This window comes from Bos indicus, chromosome 3 (assembly GCF_029378745.1).
Source record: "Bos indicus isolate NIAB-ARS_2022 breed Sahiwal x Tharparkar chromosome 3, NIAB-ARS_B.indTharparkar_mat_pri_1.0, whole genome shotgun sequence".
In the NCBI taxonomy this organism is placed as follows: domain Eukaryota; kingdom Metazoa; phylum Chordata; class Mammalia; order Artiodactyla; family Bovidae; genus Bos; species Bos indicus.
In genome coordinates, this window is record NC_091762.1 from 118,190,423 (window position 1) to 118,209,905 (window position 19,483).

Consider the following 19,483-nt stretch of genomic DNA (forward strand, 5'->3'; position numbering starts at 1 on the left):
ACTTAGGATGCACACTGGATCCTGGAGGTTGCCAAGACAATCCCTGAGCCAGACCTTCCACGGGCCATTGCATCACTCATGCTGGCAGCTCCTGGGTGGTGTGTCCCCTGATCACACACCCGTCCTCACATCTCCTGTGCAATGAAATGGATTCCTGAGTCTGAGTTGAGGTGAGGCAGGATCCATCTCAATGGATCCACCACTCTCTAAGACCCGAAAAAGAGATGCTGGCAGGCCTCTGTGGGTGGCGGGGGACCAGTGTGATGGTCTGCAGAATGACCACATGATCCAGCCATCTCGGGCTGCAGCCTGATGGAGGGTGAGAGAGGTAACCCAGCCATGGGGCAAGATCTCCAACGATGCTGTTGTCCATCCACATGAATGCACCCTGTCTCTGGTCCTCCTTTCTGAGAGAGATGGGAAAGGACGGACCAGCTCAAAGGCTGCATTCATTCTGTGTCTCCTGCGTTGGTAGGCAGCACTGTACCCCCAGCAGCACCTGGGAAGCCCCCCACTTCCCGCCAATATGCTATCTTTGTTTCAGCTCACAGTACACATCAAGGTTATTTGTTAGCCATAGCAATACCAAGTGCAACAGTATAATGACTGAAAAGACGACGAGGGTACTGCGGTTCTTTTTATCCTTATGCTTTATGCCAAGAACAATCAATCTTTCCATTTGTTCCCAGTCTACCGTGTGTCTTTCAGGAGAACCTTTAAGTATTTCTCATATAGATTTTTGAACATTTTGGGTATGTTTTCCCAAGTATTTTATCTTTTAAATTATGATTATGATCTCTTGCATTTTATTTTTTAATTATTTTTTTTTTTATGATTACTGCAGTCTTCTGTTGCATTTTTTCCTGATTTTTGTCTGTATGTAAGGTGGTATTGGAGAAGACTCTTGAGAGTCCCTTGGACTGCAAAGAGATCCAACAGGCCCATTCTAAAGGAGATCGGTTCTGGATGTTCTTTGGAAGGAATGATGCTAAAGCTGAAACTCCAGTACTTTGGCCACCTCATGCGAAGAGTTGACTCATTGGAAAAGACTCTGATGCTGGGAGGGACTGGGGGCAGGAGGAGAAGGGGACGACAGAGGATGAGATGGCTGGATGGCATCACCGACTCGATGGACGTGAGTTTGAATGAACTCCAGGAGTTGGTGATGGACAGGGAAGCCTGGCATGCTGCAATTCATGGGGTTGCAAAGAGTCGGACACGACTGAGCGACTGAACTGAACTGAACTGAAGAAGTGTATTCATTGGAAGGACTGATGCTGAAGCTAAAGTTTCAATATTTTAGCCACCTGATGTGAAGGGCCAACTCATTGGAAAAGACCCTGATGCTGGGGATAGCATCACTGACTCAACGGACATATTTGAATTTGAGCAAACTCTGGCAGCTAGTGGAGGACAGAGGAGCCTGGTGTGCTGCAGTCCATGGGGTTGCAAGGAGTCAGACAACTGAATAAGCAGTGTATTACTCAGTGTATTACTCTCCCCAATACTTTGATGAGTCGTCTTTTGCTATTAGTATTCATTTTATCATCAACGCCCTGGTTTGCCAGGCTGCACTCTCATCATCTATAAACAGAGATGGTTTTATTACTTCTTTTCTGTTCTTAAGCTTCTAACTGCTTTTTCAGCCTGACGATGTCGACGTTGCCTGCCACTCTAACACCCTGCCAGGCTGCCATGCTGTCATTCTTCTGTTGTCTCTGATTTTAGGGAAAATGCACCCAGCATTTGTCTATTAAGCAGATTGCTGGATTTGAGGGCTGACCATATATATTTCACTGGTGAGTATCAACACCATATTTTATTTTAAAAAATTGTTTTAAAGTTGTTTTTCTTCTTCTGTGTCTGGAACAGTATAAGTAGCACAGGAATTCTCCAGCCTTTGAAAGCTTGGTGGAATTCCCCATGAAACCATCTGGATGGGCTTCGTGCCCTCTGGGTTTGGTTCTTAGATAATATTTTGTAGAATGATGGACATAAACTTTCTGTCTCTACAGGGGTTAATCAGGATAAATCATGTTTTTCCTAGGAAGTTACCACTACTTTGAACTTTTCAAATGTGTCTGCACAGAGTCCTGCAGCAGTTTCATGGTTTTTAAAAATTCTTGTATTTTCGTGGTTATTTCATCCTTGTTGTGTCTTATTTTGCGTGTTTGCTTTTTCCTCCTTTTTTGTGATTAGTTTCACTCATGGTTTCCTTTTTTTCCCAAGTAACTGACATTTCAATTTCATTATTAGCTCCATTATTTTTTATTTTTCCAATTATTGACAGTTAATTTTGGCTTTTACCTTGATCATTTCCTTCTTCTGCTTACTTTTAGATTACTTTCTTTTTCTGACTTAACTGGGTAGAATGTTTAATTTATCTATTTTCATTGTTTTATTTTTCAGCAATTTAGGCCTTACACTGTGAACTTTCTTCTGAGCACTAATTTAATTTATCCCATCGATTTCATTGTAGCATTTCCATTATCATCTTTTTGAAAGAAGTTCTGTAATTTAGATTTGTTCTTAGCCTTTCACCCGTGAGTGTTTAATTGACAGGTTTTTCTAATTGTCTGGTAGAAGGGCCTTTTTGGAATTAATGTTGAGTTTTGTTTCATCATAAACAGAAAACACCTTGTGTTAACTCTGTTTCCTGGGATTTCCTGAGCTTTCCCTTTGTGGCCTGAAATGCAGGCAGCTTTCCGGAATGCTTTGCATGGACTGGCTTCCTCTGGCGTGGAGATCAGGGCTCCGTGTGTCCTTCCTGGGCCTACTGTTGATTCACTCTCCACTGATTCACTGCTGCTGCTCCCTGCACCCCTCTTTCTATGAGAAACATGGGCTGATGCCTCCGACTGTTAGGTGTTTCTCTTTCTATTGCCTTCACTGCAGTGACTGTTTACCAGCCCTGTTGCATCATTTGGAACATAGGTATCAACATTTAGTTTTTATCCTGAATCTTGGCTTTCAGCGCCGTACACTCTCATTCTCATCTCACTTCATGCTTTTTCACCCAGAGCCTACTCGTCATCTATCAAGAGCACAAATCCTGCTTTCTGTGTGTTTGCATGTTCTCTTATACTTTTAGCTTTTCGGAATCACTTCATTTTGGGCATGTCTTTTACACACAGCAGGGAATTGGACTTGACTTTTTGAATTAGTCTTAATACATTTTCCTTCTAATTAGTGAGTTATGTGCATACTCAGTCGCTTCAGTCGTGTTCAACTCTTTGTGACCCCATGGACTGTAGTTCACCAGACTCCTTTGTCCATGGGATTTCCAGGGCAAGAATACTGGAGTGGGTTGCCATTTCCTCCTCCAGAGGATCTTCCTGACTCAAGGATTGAACAAGTGTCTCCTGCAGCTCCTGCATTGGCAGGCGGGTTCTTTACTTCTGTGCCACCTGGGAAGCCCAGTTAGTGAGTTTGGCTTTTAACTTATTGCTGTGACTGAACTCTTCAACTCAGTCACATTATTTAATGTATTTTGCCATAATATATATATATATATTTATTTGAGCTCTTTTACCATGCTATTTTATTTTTTCTTTTTGCTTTTGTTATTTATTTGGAATTAGACAAGTTTGCACTTTGTGTTTAATTTTGTGACTGGTTTTATATTTAAGTATTTATACTATTTGTATTTATGTGGCTCAACTGGTGAAGAATCCACTTGCAATGCAGGAGATCTGGGTTTAATCCCTGGGTAGGGAAGATCCCCTGGAGAAGGGAAAAACTACCCACTCCAGTATTTTGGCCCGGCGAATTCCCTGGACTGTGTCCATGGGGTCGCAAAGAGTCAGACATGACTGAGCCACTTTCACTTTAAACTTAAGTATTTATAACATTTGTGTTTATAGGTTACATCCCTTCATATAAAGTCCTTAGTCCCGTCCTCCTTTACTTATTTAGGCCTCTACTTGTCGGTTTGCCATAGCTTCCCAGGTGGCACAGTAGTAAAGAACCCGCTTGCAAATGCAGGAGATGCAGGAGACATGGGTTTGATCCCTGAGTCAGAAAGATCCCCTGGAGGAGACAATAGCAACCCACTCCAGTATTCTTGCCTGGGAAATCCCATGAACAGAGGAGCCTGGTGGGCTACAGTCCGTGGGGTCGCAAAGAGTTGGGCATGACTGTGTGACTAAACGCTCTGAAGATGTCTTTGAAAACATTGTCTACATTCCAAACTCTACAGAAATCTTGTGCAGTTCAATACATCCTGTGCTTACTGAAGTTCTGATACATTTTCTCTCTTTTCTCCCTGGAAGCCAGCTGCATCTTAAATCTTATTACCAAATGCTACCTGCTTCTGTCTTTCTCCCTCCATTTGCCTCTCTGTATTTCAGATATTTTCTTCTGCTCTTAAACCCTCTAATTTTTTATTTAGCTGTATCTAATCCATTAAATTTTCCACTGTGTTCTTGGGTTGATTGTATTTTAGCACCTGTACAATCTCCACCTTTAAAATTTTAAGTTCTTTGTGAAAATTTTCCTGCTTGTTTTTTATTCATTTAAATATACTCGGGATAATTATTTTAAAGTGTATGTCTGAAAACTCCATTGTCTGAATCCCCATGGGATTCATTTCCTTTGTCCGTTGTCATATTTGGTTTTGATTTTTTTCCTTGCCTTCTCAGAAGGCTGGTTATTTTTTCACCAAGTGCCAGATATGATGTACCGAGAATTGTAGAGACAATTGAGGTATGGGATGATATTACATTTCTCCAGAGGGAATTGACATCTGTTTCTGAAAGGTGGCTACAGAGTCTGATAATCGCAGATGACCTTAATCTGATCAGAATTTGAGGGGCAGTTGAGTGCTGTCCATGCAAGAATTGTCTATTTGTGGTTCACTCATTCTCTGTAATCTTCAGATATCCCAGGAACTCTCTCCTTGACAGATTCTAATTTCCCCCCTTATTCCTATGAATCTAAAGCGTCGCTCAGCTTCTCACTTCTTTTTAAAATAAATCTGGAATGGATACATGGCTCTGGGGGAAAGCTGGGCTTGCTGAAGTTTTTTTATTTTCCTGGATCTTTGCCTTTTAATGTTTCTTTGCTTTGTTAGCTATTTGAAGTCTTCCAAAAGATTTCTTTGGTTCAGCTTTTCTAGTTTTTCTCAGCTGAAAAGTTGGCAGGGATGACCTATCCTATCATTCCTAGAAGTGGAACTTTCGGATGTTTTCATACTATTAGGTATTTTTCTCCTAATACTATTAAGAGAAGTATTAGGAGGAAATTACTATTAGGTAAATTTTCTCCAGTAAACATGTACTTATGTTATAGTCATTGACAATTAGGCATTAAAAATCAAGATGGATGTAGAGGCATCTATCAAAGGACTGTGGGTGAGGGTCCCTGCCCACTGCACTCTGCATTTCATTAAAGAAATCAACTTGTTGATGTGTGAGAAGCCTTTTGTTCTCCGCTCCATCGGGCTCTCTATCCATTAGTTTTGCAGGAAGAAAACAGAACGACTGAGAAACTAAAAATGTTGAAGGAATGTATACTTGGATGCTCTGTCAACCAGATGTCTGTACTTGCCCTAAAATGTATCAAAACCTAACGACTTTCTGAAAACCAGTCCAATGTTTGTAAACAGGAAAGTCACAATATGGGCAGCGGAGTCACCTGCATTGTTTTTAGAAGTAAATATTCTGAGTATTTCCTTTCATCTATCTTGAGCTTTCACCTCCTTTTTACTGGACTTACTTTCTCCTCTTCAGCTTTTGGATCAGTTGAAAAGCCCATATAAGTTTACAACATTAATAGCATATAACATTGTGATATTTTGCAACTTGAAGCCAAGTTAAACATATGGCCATTTTACTGGTATACTGTTGAAGACCTTTTTCTGGAATGCCTTTTATTCATTTCTAGGCAGATCTAATTATAGATGGATTTTTAGCCTGCATGTTGAGCACATGACTCGGTCTGTCTCAACGAGCAAGAAGAGGCCAATCTCTCCCGTGGGAGCAGCAGGTCCTTCGGCTGCCCTGGAGTATTTTTGAATAGGCTACTCCCCCAGCAATATTTGTCATTCTCTTGGGCTTCCGAATGTCTTTCTTACAATACATTTCTGTTTTGACAGGACTTAATCTGCATAATCTACTGTGCAAAATTAAACCGATGACCTTGATGCAAGATCTTGTGTTTGCAAGGAGAGTTTGCCTGCTGGATGCCCAAATACTGCTGACAGCCTGCTCCCCACTTTGCCTTCTGTCCACCTGCGTCACCAGTGACCTCTGCTACAAGCCATGCTGCGATCTTTTATTGGGCACCTACTGTATGTTTATTCCAGTGCTGGGTCCTCTAGAGGCAATAAAATTGGAATAAACTGTGGTTCTTGCACCTATCTAAAGAGATAAGTCATATAGAATAGTGTGGAGGTGCTGAGCCCAGTGTTCACGGGGTGCTTTATGCAGGTAACTAGCTGCCCTAATCTTCATTTGTAATAATACCCACACCATAGCATTGTTTAGGCAATTAAATAAGATGAAAGTGAAAGTTGCTCAGTCGTGTCTGACTCTTTGCAAGCCCTACTATACAGTCCATGGAATTCTCCAGGCCAGAATACTGGAGTGGGTAGCCTTTCCCTTCTCCAGGGGATCTTCCCAACCCAGGGATCGAACCTAGGTCTCCACACTTCATTCAGATTCTTTACCAGCTGAGCCACAAGGGAAGCCCTTAAATAAGGTAATACGTGATAATAAACTTTGTTCATTTTCTAGCTCATGGAAGTCTCCAAGATACCTGTATATATATGTATATATGTTACTGACTCAGAATCATTGTATTATTGGTAAGCACTTTTGATTACTAGTCTCATTATCTCTGTTTTCTCCGCTTAAGTTTTCTAGTCTCTTTCATCCCCGGTTTTACTACCGTTTACACCGATGTATAACATTGTATTAAGTTAACGTGTACAATGTTCTATTGTGAAATGGTCACGATGATAAGTTTAGCTAACATCTATGACCTCACACAGTTATGAATCTTTTTCCAATGATGAAAACTTTTAAGATCTACTGTCTAAGTAACTTTCAGATATACAGATCCTGTTAACACAATACTGTTAACCACAGTCTCCAAGCCCTCCTAAGGACTTAGTTATCTAGGACTTGGTTATCTTACAACTGAAAGTCTGTACTTTTTGAACACCTTCCCCACCTCTAGCAATCGCAAATCTCTTCTCTGTTCCTATTTGTTTTTGATGTGGTTAGTTTTTTAAAGTCTTTACTGAATTTTTCTTCTCAGCTCAGTTCAGTTGCTCAGTCATGTCTGACTCTTTGTGACCCCATGAACAGTGGTACGCCAGGCCTCCCTGTCCATCACTATCTCCCAGAGTCCACCCAAACCCATGTCCGTTGAATCGGTGATGCCATTCAACCATCTCATCCTCTGTCGTCCCCTTCTCCTCCTGCCCCCAGTCTTTCCTGGCTTCAGGGTCTTTTCAAATGAGTCAGCTCTCTGCATCAGGTGGCCAAAGTATTAGAGTTTCAGCTTCAACATCAGTCCCTCCAATGAACACCCAGGACCGATCTCCTTTAGGATAGACTGGTTGGATCTCCTTGCAGTCCAAGGGACTCTCAAGAGTCTTCTCCAACACCACAGTTCAAAAGCATCAATTCTTTGGCACTCAGCTTTCTTCACAGTCCAACTCTCACATCCATACATGACTGCTGGAAAAACCATAGCCTTGACTAGATGAACCTTTGTTGACAAAGTAATGTCTCTGCTTTTTAATATGCTGTCTAGGTTGGTCATAACTTTCCTTCCAAGGAGCAAGGGTCTTTTAATTTCATGGCTACAATCACCATCTGCAGTGATTTTGGAGCCCAGAAAAATAAAGTCAGCCACTGTTTCTACTGTTTCCCCATCTATTTGCCATGAAGTGATGGGACCAGATGCCATGATCTTAGTTTTCTGAATGTTGAGCTTTAAGCCAACTTTTCCACTCTCTTCTTTCACTTTCATCAAGAGGCTCTTGAGTTCTTCTTCACTTTCTGCCATGAGGGTGGTGTCATCTGCATATCTGAGGTTTCTCCTGGCAGTCTGGATTCCAGCTTGTGATTCATCGAGCCCAGAATTTCTCATGATGTATTCTGCATGTAAGTTAAATAAGCAGGGTGACAATATACAGCCTTGACGTACTCCTTTTCCTATTTGGAACCAGTCTGTTATTCTATGTCCAGTTCTAACTGTTGCTTCCTAACCTGCATACAGGTCTCTCAAGAGGCAGTCAGGTGGTCTGGTATTCCCATCTCTTTCAGAATTTTCCACAGTTTATTGTGATCCTTCTATTTTCTTTTTTATATTTTTGCTTCTACTTTATGTTTTTACTTTTTTGCTTTGTCTTCTTTTTTGACCATGAGTCATGTGGGATCTAAACTCTTTGACCGGGGGTTGAACCCTCAGCCCTGCACTGCAAGGCAGTCTTAACCACTGGACTGCCAGAGAAGAGAAGTCCCCTTCTTCTCTGTTTCTGTGAGTTGTTTTTTCCCCCTTTTTAGATTCCGCATATAAGTGAGATCGTGTGGTATCTGTCTTTGACTTATTTCACTTAGTGCAATGCCCTCAAGCTCATCCATGTTGCAAATGACAGAGTCCCTTCCTTTTTATGTCTGAACAATATCGCACCAGATGGGCATACCACAGCTTTACCCATTTATGCCTCCATGGACAGTTGGCTTGTTTCTCCGTCTTGGCTTGTGTGAATAATGCTGCTGAGTCACAGATGTGATCTTGTGCATGGTCCTTGTCAATGGGGGTGGGGGGAGGAAGCAGATGAGCAAACAGCAGCACCAGACGTCTGGGGTGAGGAGTGGCATGAATGGGGGAGCTCTGGGCAGAGGGAGAGGGTCAGGAGATGGAGAACTCTCCACGTAAGGTTCTGCGGGAGGACGCTCTTCCTAAGAGAGAGGAGCAGGCTTTCCTTCCAGAACACAACCTCTTCTCTAAGGTCCTTTTCCTTGCGATTTCCTCCCTCTCCTGCTCCCCTCCCTTTTCTTGGCCTACCACCACCCCCCACCCGCCCCTGCTCCCAGGACTCACCGCTGCCTTAACCACCTCTCTGCCCAACACTGGTTGCATCTGGAGGAAGGAGGTGGACAAAGAGATGTCGTAAGCCACGCTTGTGGGCAGGATTACACCTGAGCTGTGATCTCAGCAAAGCATGAGTGTGACTTTGGGGGGTGGCCAGCCCACAGGCTGACTCCTTACCAGCCCTTGAAGGCAGGGCTGTCACCGGATGGGAGGGTGGGGGTGGGTGGCCTGAGGAGAAGACAGAGCGTCTACAGAAGGCCAGCTATTTAAAAATAAATTTATTATTCACTGAAGTATGGTTGATTTACGATATCATATGAGTTTCAAGTATACAGCAAAACGATTCAGTTATACACACACACACACACATATATATATTAATTTTCAAATTCTTTCCCACTGCAGGTTATTATAAGATACTGAATATAGTAAAGCTATACAATAGGTCCTTGTTGTTTATCTTATACACGCACATATGCGTGCTAATTGCTTCAGCTACGAGCGACTGATCTGATCTGATCTGATGTTCGACTCTGTGACCCTATGCGCTGCAGCCTGCCAAGCTCCCTTGTCCACGGGACTCTCCAGGCAAGAATACCTGAGTGGGTTGCCATGCTCTTCTCCAGGGGCCCTCCCCTACCCAGGGATGGAACCCACCCCTCCTCTGTGCCCTGCATTGGCAGGCGGGTTCTTCGCCGCTAGTGCTGCCTGGGAAGCCCTATTTTATGCATAGCAGTGAGTACATGTGAATTCCTAATTTATCTCTCCCCCTTTCCCCTTTGGAAACCAAAATTTGTTTTCTATGTGAGTCTGTTTTGTAAATTAGTTCATTTCTATCCTTTTTTTTTAGATTCCACATATAAGCGTTATCATATGATGTTTGTCTTTCTCTGAAGGCCAGATGTCCTTTGGGGCTGGGGAAGAATGTGATTCTTTATAGCTTCGCTTGGGGCTGAGTACAGCCGGACTTGTGTAGGTCAAGAATATTTTTGGGAGGAAGCTCTAAAAACTTGGTTTTGTCCCAAACTATTTTTAAAAATTGGTCAAAATTATTTGGGGGAAGGAGTTTCTGTATCTTATAAACATATCAGATATGACCATTTAAAAGCAAACTCATTTGTATAGCTTTTAATGTTCTTAGGCCAATGAAGAAATTCTTGACCTCTAAGTGTTACACATACTTTTATTTTGAAATTCTTCCCATATCCATACTGCCAACACATGCACACAAATTTTTTCTACTAGCCTCAAAATTTTCTGAAAAGTTGCTACTCCTAAGCGCTATCTAATTTACAAATTGATTTGTACACCTTTCTACATTTTATCTTTCACAGTAAATGGCTTATCGTCTGAGGCTTTGAAACTCTCCAGTTCCTGGAAAAGTGGAAAAACCAAGGCTCGCATTTTTACAGCTCCAATTTTAAATTGCTGAACCGTGTGACTTTGGCTTCATTGCACTAAACATTTAGGAAAACTAGAAAAGAACTAAAAGTATCAAAAACCTAATGCGTAAGGTAGATTGAGTTTTCTAAGTGAGCAGTTTCCCTTCCTTTACACACGTAGAAACTAAGCATCTTGTGTTTGGTGTCTGTCTGGGCTGCCTGCCTCAGCCCGCAGACATCGTGTGTGTCTGAGGAGAAGCAGAGGTGGCGGCCTTTGGCTGGAGGCCTGCGGCGGGCAGACAGCTGCTGCGCTGGGGAGGCCGGCTCGCGGCAGTCTCCTGCATCCGGGTGAGCCTGGCCTGCATCCTGCCTTATGTGCAGAAATGCCAGCTTGCTGCATATTTCCCAATATTTGGAATCATAATCCCTTCAGGAAGGAAGTTTCTACTTAGATGCCATACCAAGTCTGCATGGTAGAAATAAATCATGTTATTTGGAGCAGGTGGTATTGTAAAGGAAAAAAAGCAGGAAAAGGTGATCCGATGCTTGGTTTGAAAATGTAGGGAGTGTTGAGCGAGATTCCGTGCTGATTCAGCTTTGATCTCCTCCTCACAAGGTGAGCGGGATGAGCCCACGAGGCCATTCAGCTTGAGGGGCAGCTGGACGAGAATAGTGAAGTGAAAGTGAGCAGTGAAATAGTGAGAGTGAAGTGACCAGTCACGTCCAGCTCGGTCCGGTCCCATGGACTCTGGCCCGCCAGGCTCCTCTGTCCGTGGGATTCTCCAGGCCGGAATACTGGAGTGGGTTGCTATGCCGTCCTCCAGGGATGAGACTAAATCTCTGCAAATTCCATTGCAGCCAGCCTCTGTGGCCTTCTTGCAAATGTTTCTAAGTAGAAAGCAAACATGAACGCCTCCGAGTTACCAAAGAGTGTGTGCCTCTCACCTTCACCCCATAAACAGGACTTGAAAATAAAGTAGGAGAAAACCAGGTCTCCAAAAACAGCTGCGAATAAAGCACCACAGCGCAGGGAAGGGTCGAGAGGCTCTGCCCGAGGTGTGGGGGCACTGCCGCCCTCTGCAGTGGGGGGTCACATTCCAGTGCAGAAGAGGGATGTGTGTTACTAATACAGCCCCACCGCCCCGTCCCACCGGTGGTAGCTCCATGCAGGGAGAGCTGAAACGTAGGTGCAGGTGTAGAAAGGTGTAGGTGACTCATCGCCCTACTGTCCCCTCCTCCCCGATTCAACTGGAAGCAGAGAGCAGCTCCGACCAGCAGCACCGTGTCTCACGAAGAGAAGAGAGCTGGCAGGCGGTGTCTCCCCCAGTGCAGAGGGCAGGGGGCTCATCCCGCAGGCGAGAGGCTAAGCATGGGGGGCATGGGCCAGGAGGGGGTGCAGGATTGCGGCCCCCTGTGTCTGGACCAGGCGACCGACAGAACACTTACAGAGCGCCCTGGATTCTGGAGCGCATTTAGACGCTCTGATGGTACTCTGTCCCCTTCCCAGTCTGTTTGGAGCCGGATAAACCCCTCTCTAGTATTGGAACTGCTCAGGGCTGAGCCTCGCCAGCTTTGCATATGACAGCAACTGTTTAAAAGGTGCAGGAAGGTGAAGGCACAGACAGTACACTCCAAATCTCATTCCTGAGTGACCCCAAACCTACTCTGCTGCTGCTGCTAAGTCGCTTCAGTCGTGTCCGACTCTGTGCGACCCCATAGACAGCAGCCCACCAGCCTCCCCCATCCCTGGGATTCTCCAGGCAAGAACCCTGGAGTGGGTTGCCATTTCCTTCTCCAATGCATGAAAGTGAAAAGTGAAAGTGAAGGTGCTCAGTCGTGCCCGACTTGTAGCGACCCCATGGACTGCAGCCTACCAGGCTTCTCCGTCCATGGGATTTTCCAGGCAAGAGTACTGGAGTGGGGTGCCATTGCCTTCTCTAGGACTATTAAAAATCCCAAATGGAAGGGCCTGATACAGAATGACTGGTAGATACTGATCATGAAGAGTTAGATATGAGCTGAAAAGGTGCAAATATGATTATAAAATTGAATGACAGATACCCAGAATTTCTTTAATGTAGTTCATCACATCAACAGCCTAAAAAAAGAAAAACGGCATGCTTGGGAGGATCCAGAGATATAGAGAAAGCACTTAACAAAATCTAACACCAGGTGCCTCAGTGGTAAAGGACCCGCCTGCCGATGTGGGAGACATGGGTTTGCTACCTGGGTCTGCAGGGTCCCCCGGAGGAGGGCACGGCAACCCACCCAGTATTCTCGTCTGGGAAATCCCGTGGACTGCAGAGCCTGGTGGCTTACAGACATGGAGCTGCAGAGAGTCAGACACGACTTAGTGACTAAAACAACGACAAACAACAACACGAATTCATGCTGAAAACTCTCAGGAACTAGGGATAGAGGGGGATTTGCTCAGCTTGGTAAAGAATACCCACAAAAAGCTAACATAACACTTTACAGTAATTTTACCACTAAAATTGGAAACAGGGCGAATGTTCCCTCTTACCACGTCTTTTCAAAATTGTACTGCAAGTCTGAACTAATGCAGTAACACACACACTCACAAGGAAATGAAATGAAAAAAAAAATAAACTTGTCTTTGTTAATAGATGATATGATTGTCAATATGGAAAATTCATAAGAATTTACCACAAATTGTTAGAATTCAGTGATCTTAGTAATGCTGGCAGAATGCAAATTAATAAGCAGAAGTCAATCGCTTTCCTATAGACCAGCGGTGAACAAGTGGAATTTGAAATTAGAAATACAGCATCATTTATGTTAGCACTGCCCCCACCCCATGAAACGCTTAGGTATAAACCTAACAAAGTGTGTGTATGGGAGGGAAACTACAACACTCCGATAAAGGAATCCGATCGCCTGAGTAAGTGGGGATCGGGTACTGGGCATTGTGAGAACACGCTGCTGAGCACTCGCCCTTTAAAGAATGAAGGTTGTCTTGTCAGGCATTGGAGCTGCTTGTGGATCCATTTAATCATTTTGAGGTTTGTTTATAACCTTTGTTGGGGAGGATCTCAATTAGCCTTCACCCCCAAAATATTCAACAAGTTCTATCCACTGCAGTGGATCAGAACTCAAACATTCCTAATCCTCTGAGTTTTCTGCCTCCAGAATATGTTTGCCTACCCCAGGGGGTTTTATTCTGCACATAAGAAGCTAATGCAAGAAGCCTAAGCGGACACCTTTGAGGTTTGCAGCTCTTTCTCTGCGTATCTTTTTTCTCTCTGGTTCTCTGCCCAGCAGACTCTGCTTGCTCGGACTTCTGGAAGTCGGATCTCTTTCTCGTCACTGCAGCAAGACTGCCCATCTGTCCCTGTACTACAGTCCAGAAAGTGCTTTCAGGTTTCGATTTAGAGAAATGATAAGGCTCACTGCTCGTATTTAGTCCCCTTCTTTCATAGATGACAGTCCTGAGTCCAATGTCCAAAATAAGGTGTTTTGTTTTTATGTATTTGTCTAGCTTTTACCTGAAGGGAAACTCTTTCTGGTGATGATATCACAGCTGGAAGTGAGACTCCCTCACAGTATCCTGAAATTGAGGCTGAGATTTTCCCTCTTTCTAAAACATTTGGGGAAAAAATATGGATTAAAACTCTTCATAAATTGTTTCTGGAAGGAAATATCCCTCAACTTCTCACGTCCCTACTTTCTAATTCAGCTTAAAACTAGTTATCTTTTTATGCAATACACTTTATAAAATAATTCTTAACTGGTCCTGTTTTTCTGGATCTTGGTTCTGAAGACTCAGCAGGAGAAACAAAGCCATTTGTACTGACATGCAGGCTAATCATGGAAGTGGGTCCAGACTGCACAGAATGAATATTCATTTTTCTTGGTAAAGTGAGAAAAAATTAAAATGAGAAAATACAGTTAATATTTAGTACTCATCTTAGAGAAGGAAAGGCAACCCACTCCAGTATTCTTGTCTGGAGAATCCAATGGACAGGGGAGCCCAGAGGGCTATAGCCCATGGGATCGTAAAGAGCTGAACACGACTGAAGCAACTTAGCACACACTAATCTTTCAAAAACAACTTGCTATTGAGGCTATGTACCTTGATGCAAAAACTATGGTGATGCGTGTTTATGATGGAAACTTCAGCGAGTGAGAGACAGAGCCGGCAGGTACTGCTTCAGCGGTAGGTGGTGGGGATGTCTGCGTTCTGGGGAGACTCATTCTCCCAGGAGGGCTCCACTGCCCACGGAGACACGGGCCTCCCTGGAAGGCAGAGCTGTGCCGTGTGGAATTCCCGATGTCCTGCGGGAGACAAGGCGGTGACTGTCCCACGGGGACATCTCGTCTCCTCCCAGCGTGTCTGTGACACACACGTGTGTGCACCATAGTTAGAGTGGAGGAGGGGCTGGGGATGAAACTTCTCATTCTAGCAGCATCTTTCGCAGAAGCTGTGCACACAGGAAGGCACAGTGGAATGACTCAGGTGACCCCAAGCTCTCAGTGATGCTGCTGGCCAAAATCTTGGCTCTTTCTGCCCACCGAATAAAAAACACAGAGACTGAGTTTGGAGGTAACAAAGAGGTGGCTTTAAATCTCAGCTGATGGAGAGGGGAACACAGTAAGGTCCTGCCTCAAGAACTGCGCCCCGCCTGCGAGGAGGCTAGCGGTTCATATATGACGAGGGCTGATGGTTTGGTTAGTGACGAGGAACCAAGGCGCTATGCTTGTCAAAAACAGTCAGAGGCTGGTGTCAGTGACCCAGTAGTGGGGTCCGGAGGCTCTGCAGCCTTCTTTCTGGTATGTAACTCGGTGAAGGAAGTGTTGTGAGGGTGAGCAAAGGACATCGGGGTGAGACACAGCGCCTGCTGCGTTAGGGGGCGGAAAAGCGAACTTAGGAGCAGACATGCAGAGACAGGAGCAGTTAGAGTGAAAAAGCTGGGAAAGGTCAGGCCTGCTCACTGGACTCTTCATCGTCTTTGTTCTCAGGAAGGGGAAAGAAGCAGCTCATTCCTCTTCCTCCTTTTCACTGGGACAGCAGGGAAACTCCTAGAGATTTGGGGGCGCACAAACCAAAGCCACTGGCCTGAGGCAGCCCCATCTTTGTGCAAACAGGGCCCTGAGCAGGGAGGGATGTGCCTGAAGCCACATGGTTGTCAGTGACGGGAGCAACACTGACTGTTGCTGGTCCTTAGAGCAGAGCCCCTGTGCGCTCGCCACGCTGGTTACAGCCCTTGTCGGTGGCAGAACCTTGAACCGCCGCTGAGCAAGGTGGGAGAGGGCGCCTGGCTGATGCTGGGGCCCCGGAGGCAGGAGGCTGTGTGCCTTGCTCTTCCCTCTCTTCACCAACATTCACTGAGCACCTCGGCGTCTGGGTGACAGTCGGCAAAGAGGACACGGCAATGGAGAACTTGTGGAGCATAAACTCGCAGCAGAGACCACCCATGCTGTCTTGAATATGACGATCCTTGTGCACAATCATGGACTTCCCTGGTGGCTGAGATGGTAAAGCGTCTGCCTGCAAAGCAGGAGACCTGGGTTCCATCCCTGGGTCTGGAAGATCCCCTGAGAAGGGAATGGCTACCCACTCCAGTCTTCTTGCCTGGAGAATCCCATGGACAGAGGAGCCTGGCGGGTTCCTATCCATGGGTTCTCAAAGAGTCAGACACATCTGAGCAACTAACACACATGCACACACACAATCCCACGACTCAGCTTTCACCACATCCTAGTGCTCTCCTTTGTCGGGGTGTGGACACGGCTGAGACTCAGTTCAGGAAGGACGGCCTGTCCTTGGAGTCTCAGGTGAGACCCCTGGAGGCTGCAGCTTCAGTGGCCGCCACGATGCCACGGCTGGGACAGACACGCCGGGGGCGCCTGCCTGGCTCTGTGGGTCTCTGGCCCCCGACACCGTTTTGCCTTGTTTCTGCACGTTTTCCAGCCTGACCTTCTCTCCACCTCGGTGTACATCCACCCTCCTCGCCTCCCCTTCTTCAACAGGCTCAAGACCAGGGAGGGCTGGCCGCCCTCTGGGGAGGGCCCAGGCCCCCAGGTGGGCAGGGGGCACACGGGAGCCACACAGAGCTCAGCACAGGTGTGTCCTGGGAGCGCGAGGACAACAAGGGCCCCCTTCCTGCTGGAGAGCCGTCAGGTCCCAGGAACCAGCGGGCCTGGGGCCCTCATGCCAATCCCAGGCTGGGGGAGACCAGTTAGGAGAACAGCTCATTCATTTTTCCTCTCCCTCTTCTGGCAAAGGTCTGTTAGGATTTGCTCATGAGTGCAGGTATTTCTGGAACACTGAGTCTGGAGAAGAATGAAATCCATCCCAGGAGGGCACCCAGGAGACCTTCCGAAGTCATTGACATCTTAGCAACAGGCAGGCGAATTCATGGCTCCATTAGCTGGAGAACGCGCCAGAACCGAGAGGTCGCTTAACATCACGCCTCTCGCCCTCATTTAGGAGAAAACGGTGCCCGCTTGTAACTGGGGCTGCTTTCATCCTCAGTCTGTCAGGCAAAGGACGAATCTCACCACATACAATTACTAGAATTATAATCCATGCATGCTAAGTCGCTTTGGTCGTGTCCGACTCTGCGATCCCATGGACTGTAGCCCACCTGGCTCTTCAGTCCATGGGAGTCTCCAGGCAAGAATCCTGGAGTGGGTTGCCATTCTTTTCTCCAGGGCATCTTCCCGACCCAGGGATCAAACCCGCGTCTCTTACGTCTCCTGCATTGGCAGGTGAGTTCTTTACCACTGTGCCACCTGGGAAGCCGTACTCCCTGAGCCCAGCACAACTCCTGGGAGAACAGGGCCCGTGTGTAGCCTCTCAGGTACAGAGCATTTCTGCAGAAGGAAGCCTGTCCCAGGGAATGTGCAAAACCGAAATGCATCTCCCTGAGAGCTGGGGACAGGGTTCAAGTGTTGTGCGGAGGTAAGTTTTCAATCAGCTTCCCCGGATCCAAGGTGACTCCACAATGCTGCAGGAAAGCCTAATTCCATCATTTTGGTTCTTCTCCAAACATGATTCATCTGATCAACCGTATTTTGATGAAAGGAGAAAAGCAAACTCTTTTTTTTTTGAAACTTACTGCAATTCATGTACCCATCATTCCAGAACCTGAGTCCTGTTCCATTTTGGCTTTTCTCTTGCCAATGGCTTTCTTTGGAGTCCTATTTTTGTGTGGTCATCAGATTTCATTTTCCCCTAAACTTTGCTAATATTCAAGTCAGTCTTTCTATCCTTCCCCGGAAAAGCCGGCCATCTTGAAGCTCCCAGTAAAACAAGGGAGCTTCCTTGTTTTACTCCTGACCTTCCCCAGGAAGCATGGTTTAGTGCCATACCTTTAGAAGTAGCGTTTACCCCTGCGGCACAGGAAGTGGCACCAGGCTCAGCTGAGCCAGGCAGATGGAGCAGAGCATGGGGTTTAGTGTAGATGCCGCTGCCAACTGGCCGGGATGTCCCGGGCAGGTGGCCCCACCTGCTGCATCTTCCTTTCCTCGCGTCTCACGCAAGCCCTCCCCGCAGGCGGTTGTGCAGGGCCAACGGCCTAATGAGTGCGCAATACTGCACATGGTGCCCAACACAGGCAGGCTGGAGGTTTCCCTTAAGTAAGCACCGCCTGTGTGCTGAGTCCTAAGTAAGCACCTACTGTGTGCTGGGCCCTAGAGACACAGAGTCAAGAGGAACAGTCCCTCTCAGCGGATGGAGGTTCTCGGCTGGGGGCTTTTCTGCCTCCAGGGGTCACTGGCCGACATCTGGCTGTCCCGACCTGGGGGGTGCTGGCCTCCAGTGAGTGGAAGCCTGGGATGCTGTTAGATGTCCTTCCATGCACAGTTCAGCCCCACAACCTGGAATGACCTGACCCCAGATGACAGTACAGCTGAGGAAGAGAAATTCTGGATGGACAGAAGAGCCCTGGAATTCAGTGCGATGAGGGCCTCTGTTACAGGGTGAGCCTGGGACACCGAGGGACTCGCCCCTCGTTTACTCTGAGACTTAGTTACTGCGTCACATTTGCTGTGACCCCCATGAGGCCCTAGGTCCCTGCCCATCTGTCAGGGCTGCGTGGGTGGGTCTGAACTCAGCTCAGCTCAAACGAGGACTCACCACCTCCCCCAACATCTCCATCCAAGGATCAGCCACCAGAGTGCTGATCCCACCCACGCTTCCAACACCCACGCTACCCTCTGTCTCCACTGAGTCATTTAAACCTACAGCAGCCCTGGGAGAAGTGCCTGGTCTCCTCCCTTCCTTTTCAAATTTTAACTTTTAGTTTATTAATGTAAAATATTTTGTATTGTTAGCTCAGATTTAAAGCTTTGGATTTTTAGACCTGTTTCCAGTTCACAGCAGTGGTGAGGGGAAGACACAGGGATGTCTCACACACCCCATGCTTCCTCCTCACGCACAGGCAGGCCCTCCCCCGTTGTCAGCGTGTCCCTCCAGAGGGCACCTCTGCTACAGCTGAGAACCTACACTCACACGTCACCATCACGCTGGGTCTGTGGCACACCCTCCTGCTCACTGTTAGTGCTGTACTTTCCACGAGTCAGGACAAACGTACAGTGACATGCATCTAGCACTGCAGTATCATATAGGATAGTTTCGTCGCCCTAAGATCCTCTGTGCTGTGTCTCATCATCCCTCCCCCAGCCTCTGGCAACCCCTCATCTTTCTACTATCTCCATAGTTTGTCCATTTCCAGAATGTCGTACAGTTGAAACCATACAGCATTTACAAAAATGATCCTTTTTCAGACTGGCTACTTTCACTGAGTAGCGTGCATTTAAATGTTCTTTGTGTCTTTTCGTGGCTCGAAGCCTCATTTCTTTTCAGTGCTGAGTAATATTCCACTGTCTGAACGGACCTCGGTTTACTTTTCCATCCACCTACTGAGGGACATATTGGTTGCGTCCAAGTTTGGGCAACGAGGCATGACGTTACTGTGAATATTGTTGTGTAGGTATTTGGGTGAACCTATGCCAAAGCCTTTGACTGTGTGGATCACAAGAAACTGTGGAAAATTCTTCAAGAGATGGGAATACCAGACCACCTGACC